General features: G+C 40.4%; 1 protein-coding gene across 1 annotated transcript in view; it reads right to left on the bottom strand.

Annotated features, from left to right (window-relative positions):
* Positions 1-12,500, bottom strand: part of LOC123510458 (teneurin-a-like) — a 462,953-nt gene that overhangs the window by 332,975 nt on the left and 117,478 nt on the right. The window contains 1 exon segment of the mRNA XM_045265650.1: positions 3,041-3,101. The gene's annotated coding sequence lies outside the window, so the exon portion shown is untranslated.

The raw sequence follows: 12,500 nt of genomic DNA, 5'->3' as shown, positions 1-12,500 counted from the left end.
CGGCACCAACACGAATATTTTTCCCGTTTAACTTCATTCCCTGCCTCGCCTCATTTGCGTCCAGAAAGAAAGGAAGAGGGGATAAAAGAATGAACACGTAAGGGAAGTAAAGAAGGATGAATAAGGAAGGAAAAAGTAAGCAAGGAAGGAAGAAAGGATGACGAAAGGAAAGAAGGGCAAAATATAGGCAAAAAAATATGTAGAAACAATGAAATGAAAAAAAGGAAATATGGAAAAATCAAAATAACTGAAGAAATAAAAAAAAACCAGTTAGGAAGTTAATATCAAATGAGTGAATGACAAAATAAAAACAAAACTAACACAAAGCAACTCAATAACACTCGAACCCTAAAAAATAAAGCAAAGTAAAGCCAAACACAAAAAAGAACCATCATAGAACACCTTTCCTTAATACATGGAGCCATTAATCAATAAACCAATGAAAATATACACACACTAAAAGCATCACGTCCATTAGTCATTCCTTCTTAATGGGTAATGAAGTAATGGGGACACGCCTGATCGCTCCCCATTCTGCTAATCTCACCCCATCACCGCCGGCGCAAGACCCATTACCTAGCCACCATACAAGGGAGGCTATTAACTCATAAGACACACTCACTCTGTCCAAGGTGTGAAAGGCGTGGAGCTTCCCTACCTGGCCGCTTATTAGATGGTTGACAGGTGATTTTGTATATATGTTGGTTATTTTCTTGTGTTAAAGGTAAAGGTTAGTCTTATTCTTATTTTTTATGATTATACCAAAGTTTTTACTACAATAAAAACAATATCTACTTTTACTACTACTACTACTACTACTACTACTACTGCTGCTGCTGCTGTTGTTACGTATGCATTTACCCCATCTATAACACCACTACGGCTACTACCACTATTGCCACCACTGCCACTCCCTTTCTACTACCACCACTACCAGCAGCAACAACAATACCACCACCAATACACACAAGCGACAACAAAAACTCACAAAAAACAACTTGAAAGCCGCCATGATGGAGGCTCGGGCCTTATCACTCCGTACCACAATACAAAAGGCTCCTACGCAGCTCCATTTATTATGGGGCGGAGGTTTTTCCCTTCACAAACAGTGTTCCGGGGACTATAATTGCCGGCACAGTGCCATTTAGTGCCTGGGGACAATGGCTGCCGCTGCCGGGGCCGCGACAATGAGGTTCCCCTCCAGTCGTGCTATTTAATGTCCTCCCTGAAGGGCGCTGGAGCCGCCTGACGTAAATTATGGAAGTGTGTTGGAGCAGAGGGTCGCCAGCCCCAACCAGGTCCTGTCAGACCCTACTTGGCCCCCATCAGCCCCCATCAAGCCCCCATCAGGCCCCCATCAGGTCCCGTCAGGTCCCCGTCAGGCTTCTGTCGTTCCCCTTTAGGTCCTCGTCACGGCCTCACTCAGTTTATAGTAAGGTCCCGTCGAGTCCAAATAAGACCCCCGCCGCGCTCTTGTTATGCCCGCTTTTAGGTCCCCCTCCGCGATGCCCTTTAGGTCCCTTGATCTCCGTCAGGCCACGTCGGGTGCAGCGTGGCAGCCATCCCTTCCACGCCTCCCTTCTCGACCCTCACTCACTCTCCCCGTTCCACACTACTTAGCTCTATTCCACATCATCGCTCGCAAATGGCGGTTTCTTCCCTCCCCTCATTTTCCTCGTCAGCCTCACACCTCACTCGCTCTTCTCACCACGCCAGCACTTTGCCTCACTCTTACCACACATCGTGCATCCTTTAGTCCGCCAATCCTGCGTCTCTACAAGCTCCTCCTCCTCGTTGATGCAATATCCTCCAGTTTCCTTCCACCTATCTCCTCCATCCTTTCCTCCCTCTCCGTCCTTCCCCTCACGTGTCAGCCTCAAAATACGTCCTAAGAGCAACCCCTTCACGAGATCAGAGGTCGCCCCGCAGCTGCCACGAGTCCACAGCTGCGGGTTGGAGAGGCTGCAGTGGGGATAAAGCAGCCTGAGCGTTGTATTAGCGACGTCCAGCTGGGTCCACGCTAACCCCCTCACCAGTTTTCGTTTACTAATCTTCTCTTTAAACGCCAGCTCCTCTTTTATGCATATCCTTAAATCACCAACTTATCTAATTCACATGCTTAGGTTAACTTGGCTCCTTCATCCTCATTTTTCTTCTCTCTTTTTACTTGTTGTATTTTTACTTATGTTTAAATCCCGATGGAGTTGCTGCATTAACTTAACTTCCTCCTGCAACGCGGAAATATTAAGACTTCGGACCCAAGGGGGAAGTCGCGGTGCTCGGCTCTGAACGGGGACAGTAAACCTCCAATTTTCAGGTCTGCTTCTCCGCCTGTGTAAGGACAGCGAGGCGGGCACTGAGGGAGGGAAGGCAAGGCGATTCTTCCTTTACCTTCCCTCCCTTTCCTTCTCTTCCTCTCTTCTCCTCCTTCTACGACGCCAACTTTTTCCGACTTCCTTCAGTGAAAATACACGATCAGTCGACTCAGATTCCCGAGCAAAGAGCATACGGAGGAGGATAATATTTACTCGCCGCCATTCCTCCCGTCCCGCCGAGGCAGCAAGATACTTTTACTATCTTTGCCATAAATCCTGCGCCATAACACGCTTATCCACCCTAGAGAGGCGGCTATAAAGGTTCTAATACCTTCTTGCAAAACAGGAAAATACTTCTCACTCACAATACGATTAGTTCTTTCTACCTTGTCCTTTTCTCTTTATATAATGACTAAATTCAAATCAATAAGCGATTACGAAGCATATATTTTCTTAATAAGTAATATGAAATGCCCTTAACATAAATTAAATGAGTTTTCTATGTGAGTTTCTACACGCTCTATTAGTATCAAATGAGTAAGCTACGTACAGTTATAAGGAATCGTAATCCCCTATTGCAAATCAGAAAAGTGCTACCCAATCACCCGAAGCGCGATTAGATCCCTTTTTCTAACGTACAAATCCGTATTTTTATCATTAATATCTAATTTATAAGCCATAAGTCAACAGTTCTTAGCGATATCCAGACACGTTTATCTACCAACCTTATCTATATCAGCTGACGTGGCTTCTGGACGTGGTTGTGTTACTTCCCTTCAGCTGAGTCTGTTGAATGACGGTAAAAACAAAATTCTGTATCAGTGGAACATAAAACATTCGAGATAATCCTTAAATTATTAGATTTCTTGTAGTTTTTACCTTGCTATTCCTTGCCTTCCTTGCCCTTCTTGTCTCCTCCCCCACCACCACCACGACCACCACCTCCTCACCCTCCTCCTCCTCCTCCTCACCCGGTTCTTTCTCATTTTCATTTTTTCTTTCCTTCCTCCCTTCCATGTCTCCACCACCCCCCCTCCTCTTGCTCCTGCTGCTCCTCCTCTTCCTCCTCCTTCTCCTTTCCTTCCACAACTCACTCCAATGGCTCCTCCTTTCCATATCAACGCAGGAGACTCTACAGCCGCGTCGTTTCTCTGAAGGAGGACGAGGACGAGGACGACAAGGATGGAGACAAGAATAAAGAAGAAAAAAACAGATGGTTAATATGGCGCTATAAACAAGAAAAGAGGGAGAGAGGGAAAGAAAAAACAAGGAAATTACGTGAAGGAAAATACTGAATAAAGGACAAGACGTGTAGAGCATGACGGTGATGAACTGTGGATGGGAGAAAAAAAATGAAATATGAGGGAAAGAGAAAGAAAAGAGTAAAATGTTTATAGAAATGGGGAAAAGTGAGAAGAAAAAAATGAAATATGAGGAAAAGAGAAAGAAAAGAGAAAAATGTTAATACAAATGGGAAAAAGTGAGAAGAAAAAAAGGAATACAAGATGATAAAGTGTGGAGGTGGAATATTCAAAGCTAATACGAGAAAATAAAAGCAAAATGTACATTGAATTGGAAGAGGGAAGTAGCAAAAGAGAAATGTGTAAACGATAACCAATAGAGGAGAAAAAAGAGAAAAACAAACAAACACAGTCTATAAAGGGAAAAAAACAGTAAACGTGTTCAAGATGAAAATTATGAAGTGTGACACAGAAAAAAGTGAATAAATACGAAAAAAAGAAAAAAAGGAAAAACTAAAATGCATATGAAGGAAAAAAAGAAATCAAAACGACAACAAGATGAAGATGATGAGGTGCGGCAGTGAAAAATGCGAACGAATGGGAAAAAAAGGAAATAAGAAACAAAATGAAAAGAAAAGGTGAACGTTCGTGATTCTGTCCCATCAGACACACCCACGAATGTCGATTGAAAACAAGGTTCGTGTGAATGGCTCTCGCGCCCTTTCTGGAGACGTGAGGCACTGAATGTTTGAAGAATGTGCGTGTCTCGTGAACGTGCACCCAACATCCACCTCCACCACGTCCACCACTACAGAGACCCTCAATACACAGCAGGAAGTCCACCACCACCATCCACCACGAGAAGTAACCACAATTTCAACCAGTCAATGCTCACCCACACTCACGCCTACTTAAATCAATGTCTGTACCACTTTAGTCACTTTAGCGTACTTATATCGGTCTCGTCTCTGCCGCTCTGAACACTTAATAATGCACACTCGTCCACTTAAATCATTGCCATTACGAATCCAATCACTTAATACCACACACAAATTATATCAATCCCGTCTACTTAACATTACCAAGTCCACTTCAAAACACATTCACTAAAAGGTTTTCTTACTAATATTATTACTAAAAACACTTGTCCACTTAAAACTAGTCCATCTAAATCATTGCCATTACAAGTTCATTTATTTAATACTTCCACACAAAAATTATATATCAATCCCATCTACTTAACATTACCAACTCCACTTAAAACTACTTAAAACATATTCACTAAAAGGTTTTCTTACTGCTAACATTATTACTAAAAACAACAATACCACAAATGTTCTCCTTTTAATGTTCATCACTATTTGTCGTGTTCAATATCCACTATAACCATTTAAATCTACTACACGTGACCACTTACAATTTCTACCATTACCATTAGCGTACCCATTATTATCACTACTACTATTTTAGAATTCAACTAGTACTTAATCAATATATCAAAAATTTCTACTATTAATACTATCACTAAAGCTACTCCTACTATTCCCTATCCCACATCGGCAGCACTGTCTAACCTCACCACCACCATCACCACCACCACCACCGGCACCACCACCACCACCATCGGCACGACCATCCCACCTTCTGCCTCATGAAATTCGCTTCCTTTGTTTGCTCTTGAATCATTTATTTCTTCGTCCAGTTTCCTTTCCATTGCCAAGACTTGTCTCTTAAATTTTCTTCCCATATAGAGTTTTCTTTTATTTCTCTTTATTATATTCTTATGTATTATCTTCAGGAATATAAGGAATGTGTAGTCTCTCTCTCTCTCTCTCTCTCTCTCTCTCTCTCTCTCTCTCTACAGGTGATTGAAAACATTGAAAGTCAGTGACATAACTTTAATATTTCACCTGTTGTTTGTACCCAAGAAAAAAATATAGAGACAATGTAGCTTTCCTCTTTTTTTACCGTGTTTCCTTTTTCCCGTCCCTCCTTCCTTCCTTCCTTCCTTCCTTCCTTCCATGCCAATAGACCACCAATCTCCCTCCATCACTTTTTTTCCCTTCCACGTGACCAGAAGAAAGCAGGGAAGGAGAAAAAAGAAAAGAAAAATTGTGTTGTGTGTATTACAGTGCTTATGTTTCCTTTCCTCCTCCTCCTCCTCCTCCTCCTCCTCCTCCTCCTCCTCCTCCTCCTCCTCCTCCTCCTCCTCCGTGTCTTCCATCCATGTTTACCGAGGCGCAGCACTGAGGTGAGGTCATGAGTTTATGCCACTCGTACGATTGCAAAAGTTGAGCAACAAATAAAAGCGCCTTGGAACTCACCTACGTCATGGAGAGAGAGAGAGAGAGAGAGAGAGAGAGAGAGAGAGAGAGAGAGAGAGAGAGAGAGAGAGAGAGAGAGAGAGAGAGAGATTTAGTGGTACGAAAGAATACAAAAGAAGGCAGGAAGAAAACAGTGAAAGGTGAGGAAGATAAAGTAGGAGAAAGAAGAGGAAGAGGAAGAGGAAGAGGAGGAGGAGGAGGAAGAATAGTGCAAAGATATCAGGTGCAGGAAAAAGGAAACAAAAAGGAAGCAAGAGGGAAACAATAGCCACACATCTCATCGTGCAAATAGCAGTGTGTGGCAGGAACTATTGGTCTTATGTCCCCGTGCAATAAAGGCTTGGTTAGTGTTTTGATAAGGACCAATGTTACTTGTGAATCGCGTCCCTATATCTCTCATCCTACCTCCGTTTTCTTTCGCATGTCCAGCACTTTTTTTTTTTGGTAAACTATCTTATTCTTCGTTTTCATTGTAAGATTTAGAGTCAAGGTTTTCTTTTTTATGTCTTTCTTTAATGGTCTGCGTTTATGTTTTTGTTTTTCAAGCTCTCGTTGTTTCGTAAGTTGCATTTCGCAAGTTTAATTAGTGGAAGACAAAAAGTGAACGTATTGCATAAACTTGTAATGAAGCGTTTTTTTTTTTTTTACTATTTTATTTGTATTACCTGAAGTATTTCCTGTAATTTCCTGTGGCTAATTCATATTTTACTCGCATCATTCCACTACTACTACTACTACTACTACTACTACTACTACTACTCTCTCTCTCTCTCTCTCTCTCTCTCTCTTTCAGTGAATTCCTACAAACAATAATCTCTTCCTCACGTCTCCTGTCCTTCCTTCTTTCTTTACCTCCAACATACCTCAACCCGGCCTTCCCTTTCTACCTCCATCACCTCCCTGCTCCTCTACCTCCACCACCTCCATCGCTTCCACCACCTCCTCTACCTCCTCGACCTCTTCCTCCAGGCTGGGTCTCCGCGGCCTCGTACAACCCAATATACGAAGAAAAATCTGCAGAGTTATCTCAAGCATCTCCTTGGACAATAGGAAGAGCAACTGCACCCAAATATTTCCAGCCACTTCGAACGGTCTCTGGTATTCCGCCTCGCTCCTGCAGCTGCTCCGGGAGATCCAAGGGTGAAGAAGGACAAGGAGGGGGGTGAAGACCTAAGAGAAAGCGTAAAGGAAGGAGCGTAAAAGGAAGGAGTGTAAAGGAATGGAGTACAGGTATGTGTGGGAGAGAGGAAAGAGGAAGGAAGAGGGAACTAAAGGCGAGGGTGCAAGGGCGAGTGAAAGGCAGAGGGAAAAAAAAGGTGGGAAAGTAAAGGTAAGGAAGGAAATGGGTTGAAAGGTGGAGGGAAAGAGGGAGTGTAACGGACAGAGGGAAAGAAATGGGGTGAAAAGTGTAGGGGGAAAGGAAAGAACGCAAAGGGGTATAGGAGGGTATGGGAGGGAAAGAAGAAGTAGGGGAAAGGTAAAAGAGATAGGTGGAAGATAGGACTGGGTTGAAATAGAAAGGGAAGAGTAGGAAAACAAAAAGACAAATAAGTGAGATTAAACCTAAAGAAAAAAAAATGAAAGACAAAAAAGACTTTCTTGGTTCAGCCTGTGTATCGTATCAAATTAAACGACCCTTGATAATGCAACACTTCATCCACGTAACTGATGCATGATTATTCTCTGAAGTTTCCCTTTTTTTCCTTTTTTTTTGAGTCTAAGTATTGTGTCAAAAAATAGAAAAAAAATAGATAAAAAGACGACGGTCTCTTAGTAGGTTTTTAGAAGACTCTATAACCATACCATTAAATTTACCTGAAGGCCAAAACTGCAAGACTTGTACGGACGCAACACAACTCCCGCCATCCCAGGAACTAACACACGGCAAGACGACTCTGATAAGTACGTAAAGAAACTCTCATAAGTGCAAAGAGACAAACTTTTCCCCGCATTAATTCCACTCGCAATAGAAACAATGGCTTCAGTTACACTAAACCAGGAAAATATGCGAAAAAATGCGGGAAAAAATTGCATGGCATTAAAAAAAAAGTTCAGGAAAGTGGAAAAAAAAGGATTCGGGTAAAAAAATATGACAAAGCGAAATTGAAACCGAACCAACCCGGTCACCGATCCCTCACGTTGGCTTTACTAATAATTAATATTCAAATCCCTATAATTCTTTGCAAATTACGGTAAGTTATGAAATCTACGCTAATTTTCCGAACATTAATTACTGTCACGTTCTAATGCAAAATAATGTGAAATTTTATCCCCTTTCGTAGTAGCGATGATAGTGGTGGTTGTGGTGGTGGTGGCGCTGTTAGTAATACCAGTAGTAATAGCAGTAGCTGAAGCAGTAGTAATAGAGTAGTTTTAGTAGTAGTAGTAGTAGTAGTAGTAGTAGTAGTAGTAGTAGTAGTAGTAGTAGTAGTAGTAGTCATAACATCAGTAGTAGTAGTAGTAGTAGTAGTAGTAGTTATAGAAAAAATTGCAACGATATAATAATAATAGCAACAACAACATTAACAACAAAAACAAAAATAACAACAACAACAATAACAACAATAAATATGTAATTGAATTCTGCCATCAAACGTGAAATAAATGGTGATGGTGGCAGAAATGTATCGCATATCATATATATTCACGTCTCTCTCTCTCTCTCTCTCTCTCTCTCTCTCTCTCTCTCTCTCTCTCTCTCTGTGTATTTGCCTAGGAAAGCGGGCGGGAGACACGAAAATTTAGCTTCGTTAGGACTGAAACAAAGATTACGAGACACCTGAACTGTGTGTGTGTGTGTGTGTGTGTGTGTGTGTGTGTGTGTGTGTGTGTGAAGAATATGACGTACAATAAGGAAGGAATATGCGAAGACACGAGAGCAAAAAGAACGAAGGAAAGAAGGAAGGAAGGAGACAGGAGGAGGAAAGGACGAGGAAAGGGACAGTAAAGGGAGGAAATATGAAGGCAGGAACTAAGGAGACGACGAAGGAATGTACGAGGAAGAAAATATGAAGCGGAAGGAAAGAAAGAAGGAAGGAAGGAGGGAAAGAAAGACATTTTTGAGAAGGAAGATATGCGTGGCGGAAAGTGAAGGAAAATATGAAGGGATGAAGAGAGGGAATGGATGGGAGGGATACATAAATGAGGGAGGAAGGAAGGAAGGGGAAAAAGATGATGAAGAATTATGAGAGTGAAAGGTGAATGTTGAAAAAGATTTGGTAGAGAAAGATGAAAATGAAACAGGAAAAGAAAGAAAGAAATATAAAATACTAAATATATAAAGAAAAGGAAATGAAAAATAAAGAAATAAAATCGAGAAAGAAAATAAAAACGATATAAAAGAGGAAAAAACGAAGCAGAAGAGACAGAAAAGAGACGATGATAATATGTAAACAATGCTGTACTCTCTCTCTCTCTCTCTCTCTCTCTCTCTCTCTCTCTCTCTCTGTTGGCATAGGGAATCTTAATGAAATGATGGTCTGCCTTGCTCCTTGTTTACCCAGAGCTCAACTTTTCCACGGCTGCACATCCTTTAAAGAACCAGGGTCTTTTTTTTCCCCATCCTGGCCTCCACTTGCATTACAAAAGAGGCCGCCGCGGGGAAGGATTCTTTTTTTTTTTTATTTCATTATTTTAGTAAGCGATGAAAAAAGTGAAATTAAATGTCGAGTTGTCCTTTTTTTTTTTTTTTTAGGAAGTTCAAGGGAAGGGTTTCTTTACTATTATTGTAGCCTGAAACGAGATTAGTTGTTATTTTTTTCACCTTTTTGAATAGATGTGTTGATTTTTAATGTTATTCTAAGTAGTAGAGTAACACGAAATACAAATGAAGAGTACTTTCAGAATGAGAAGTGAAGTGTACATTTATTTTTCGTTAATCGGTTTAATGAAGAGTGACGAGGAGAGAAATGAATGGCCCATGAATATGTAATGGCTGTTTGCAAGTATCATTTAGCAGGAGATGAACGCTGCAGAGTAAAGCCAGTTTGTATATACCATTAACGTTTCTTGTAAAGTAATACTGCAAAACAACGTGCAATAATGGAGAAGTAGAAAAAGTCATAACAATCCAACTGCGTACATAATTCCCTTCTGTACTTATATCGAAAACCACCCCCGCAAAAAAAAAAAAAAAAAAAAAAAAAATACATATCCTATTTATATTTTCATTAATGTAGGATATGAAAAAGAGAAAAATCAGGAAAAATGAAAATAAAGATAAAACATATTTTCAGACCTTCCTTGTATCTTTATTTGCCATTATTTTTCTCAAATTTAGAATTTTTAAGTAAAAAATAAAAACAAGAAATGATAAGAAACATGAAAACAGCAATAAACACACACACACACACACACACACACACACACACACACACACACACACCTTGTCTTTATGTACTTACGTGTCTGTCTTCCTCTGACACACACACACACACACACACACACACACACACACACACACACACACACACACACACACACACACACACACACACACACACACACACCTTGTCTTTATGTACTTACGTGTCTGTCTTCCTCTGACACACACACACACACACACACACACACACACACACACACGTGCAGGAGGGCTGTCAGCGGGGAAAGGATGAGGAATAGCAACACCCGCACGATTTACGAGATTCGCTTATTGCACACGAGGAGGAGGAGCAGGAGGAGGAGGAGGAGGAGGAGGAAGGTTACAGGACACGAACCATGAGACGAGAAATATTAAATCAGGAAATAATGGCGCCAAGATTTGCATCACATGAAAATATTAATCGCCATCAATCAGTTTTCTTTGTTCTTCTTTTCCTTATTCCTTCGCATCTCTCGTTTATCATTCTTCATTTTTTCCTTGTTTTGTCATTCTATCCCTTCCTTATGCTTTCAGTGCAAAATTTGAACGGCGAAATGCATGTGATTTGAAATACGAAAGAGAATCATGTTGAAATATGACCTAAAAATGAGTATTTAGCATTATCTTTATTTAGACAGAAAGAGAAAAGCTTCGCAATAAACAAAGCACACTACTAGTTACTTCACTATTTATTTCAAAGGAGGATTAGTTTTACAGACTCCGTATTGCAAAAATGTTCCGAGCGAATATACTGCTCTCATATATATTAACACAATTTAACTGCTGCTCTCCACTTTTTTATACAAGCGCTGAATATTCACGGATCCCAGCACGTCCATGGATACACTAACCTCGATTTTTACCTCAGTGGAACATATCCCCTCAGCACTCACCGCTATCAAGATCTCACTGGGTAAAAAGACTCACCTGCCATGGGTTTATTTTTCATTTGTGGTGCGATGTTCTTTTGTTTTCTACAACGTATTTCAATGTATCATATTTGTACATTTTTCTACATATTTGTTTATTTTTTTTCGTATTTATGTGTCTTTCGTTTTACTTTCGCATTCTTTTCTGTAATAGATAAAACCGATTATCCTTTTAAATTTATCTTTATCCCTAACATAGTTTGTACATATACATTTTATTCGTTTATTCTTATATTTGATCCCATTTTTATTCTCTTCTGTTACAGTTTCCTTTACATCAAACTGCTCTATATATACTTTTTGCATTCGGAAAAGAACATTTAAATTCTTTTATCTCTGTATTCACTGTATTCTTAAATATTTGTTTTACATTTAACACTTTGTTCTTATTTTTCTACACTTGGCGTTTTATCACAATATTCTTCTCTGATTATACGTAAAATATAATCTTTTATCTTCTACTTCCCTCTGTTTATCTATAAGGAAAAGGTATTCTAGGCCAGACCATTAGGGTTCCGTGAATAGCTTAATTTCCCACTAAGAAGGTGGAATTAGGGAAAGTAGACTCCTAATCGCTACATCAAAGACTTCAAGAGGCTAAAAAGGGATCAATTACACGGAAGTGAGGAATAATCACGCGCTGAATCAACCTCCATTAGCTGCCGCCTATACGCAGCGCCATTATATCAATTAACACGTGTATTATGTAGGTTATTCAGGCAATTGAGAAGTTCGTGAATAAATTCTGCTTCGCTCCCCTTCCTCAACGCTGGCACACTTCCTTCCTTACTAGAAAAAGGTCGTAATGAAGTAAAGCAATAAAGATAAACACAACACTAGAAAATGAATCTTGATAGTGCATCCTTGCCTCATATATATGTCAAATTATCTAAGGAAAAGTATCCAATTAGTTGTTTATGTCTGTAACAATTCCCCGAGATGGTCCCAGCGGTGGTGACTCAGTTGTACGGTGCTGAAGGTGTTCGAGTGACCTGATGAGGTGGCACATGATACCTTCCATTATTACGAGTATCAGTGACTTAAAGCATTCATATAAATAGCATCAAACAGAGAGCTTCCGTCCTCACTCGGCTGGTGACACTTAAGCCAATCCACGTCCAGGAAACCAATAAGTACCTCCTGACTCATGTCAAAATCATAACGTGTAATATAACGGCATCAACACAGGAAGAAATCTCCACAACACCAATATAACTGCAATCCTGAGGCACACATACATAAACACACACACACACACACACACACAAACACACACACACACACACGCACTTACCTCCGCAATGCGCTACAGTAAATAGCTCAACATG

Source organism: Portunus trituberculatus, chromosome 29, assembly GCF_017591435.1.
Source record: "Portunus trituberculatus isolate SZX2019 chromosome 29, ASM1759143v1, whole genome shotgun sequence".
Classification (NCBI taxonomy): domain Eukaryota; kingdom Metazoa; phylum Arthropoda; class Malacostraca; order Decapoda; family Portunidae; genus Portunus; species Portunus trituberculatus.
The sequence above is the reverse complement of the archived record's forward strand: the minus strand, read 5'-3'. Positions and strand labels throughout refer to the sequence as shown.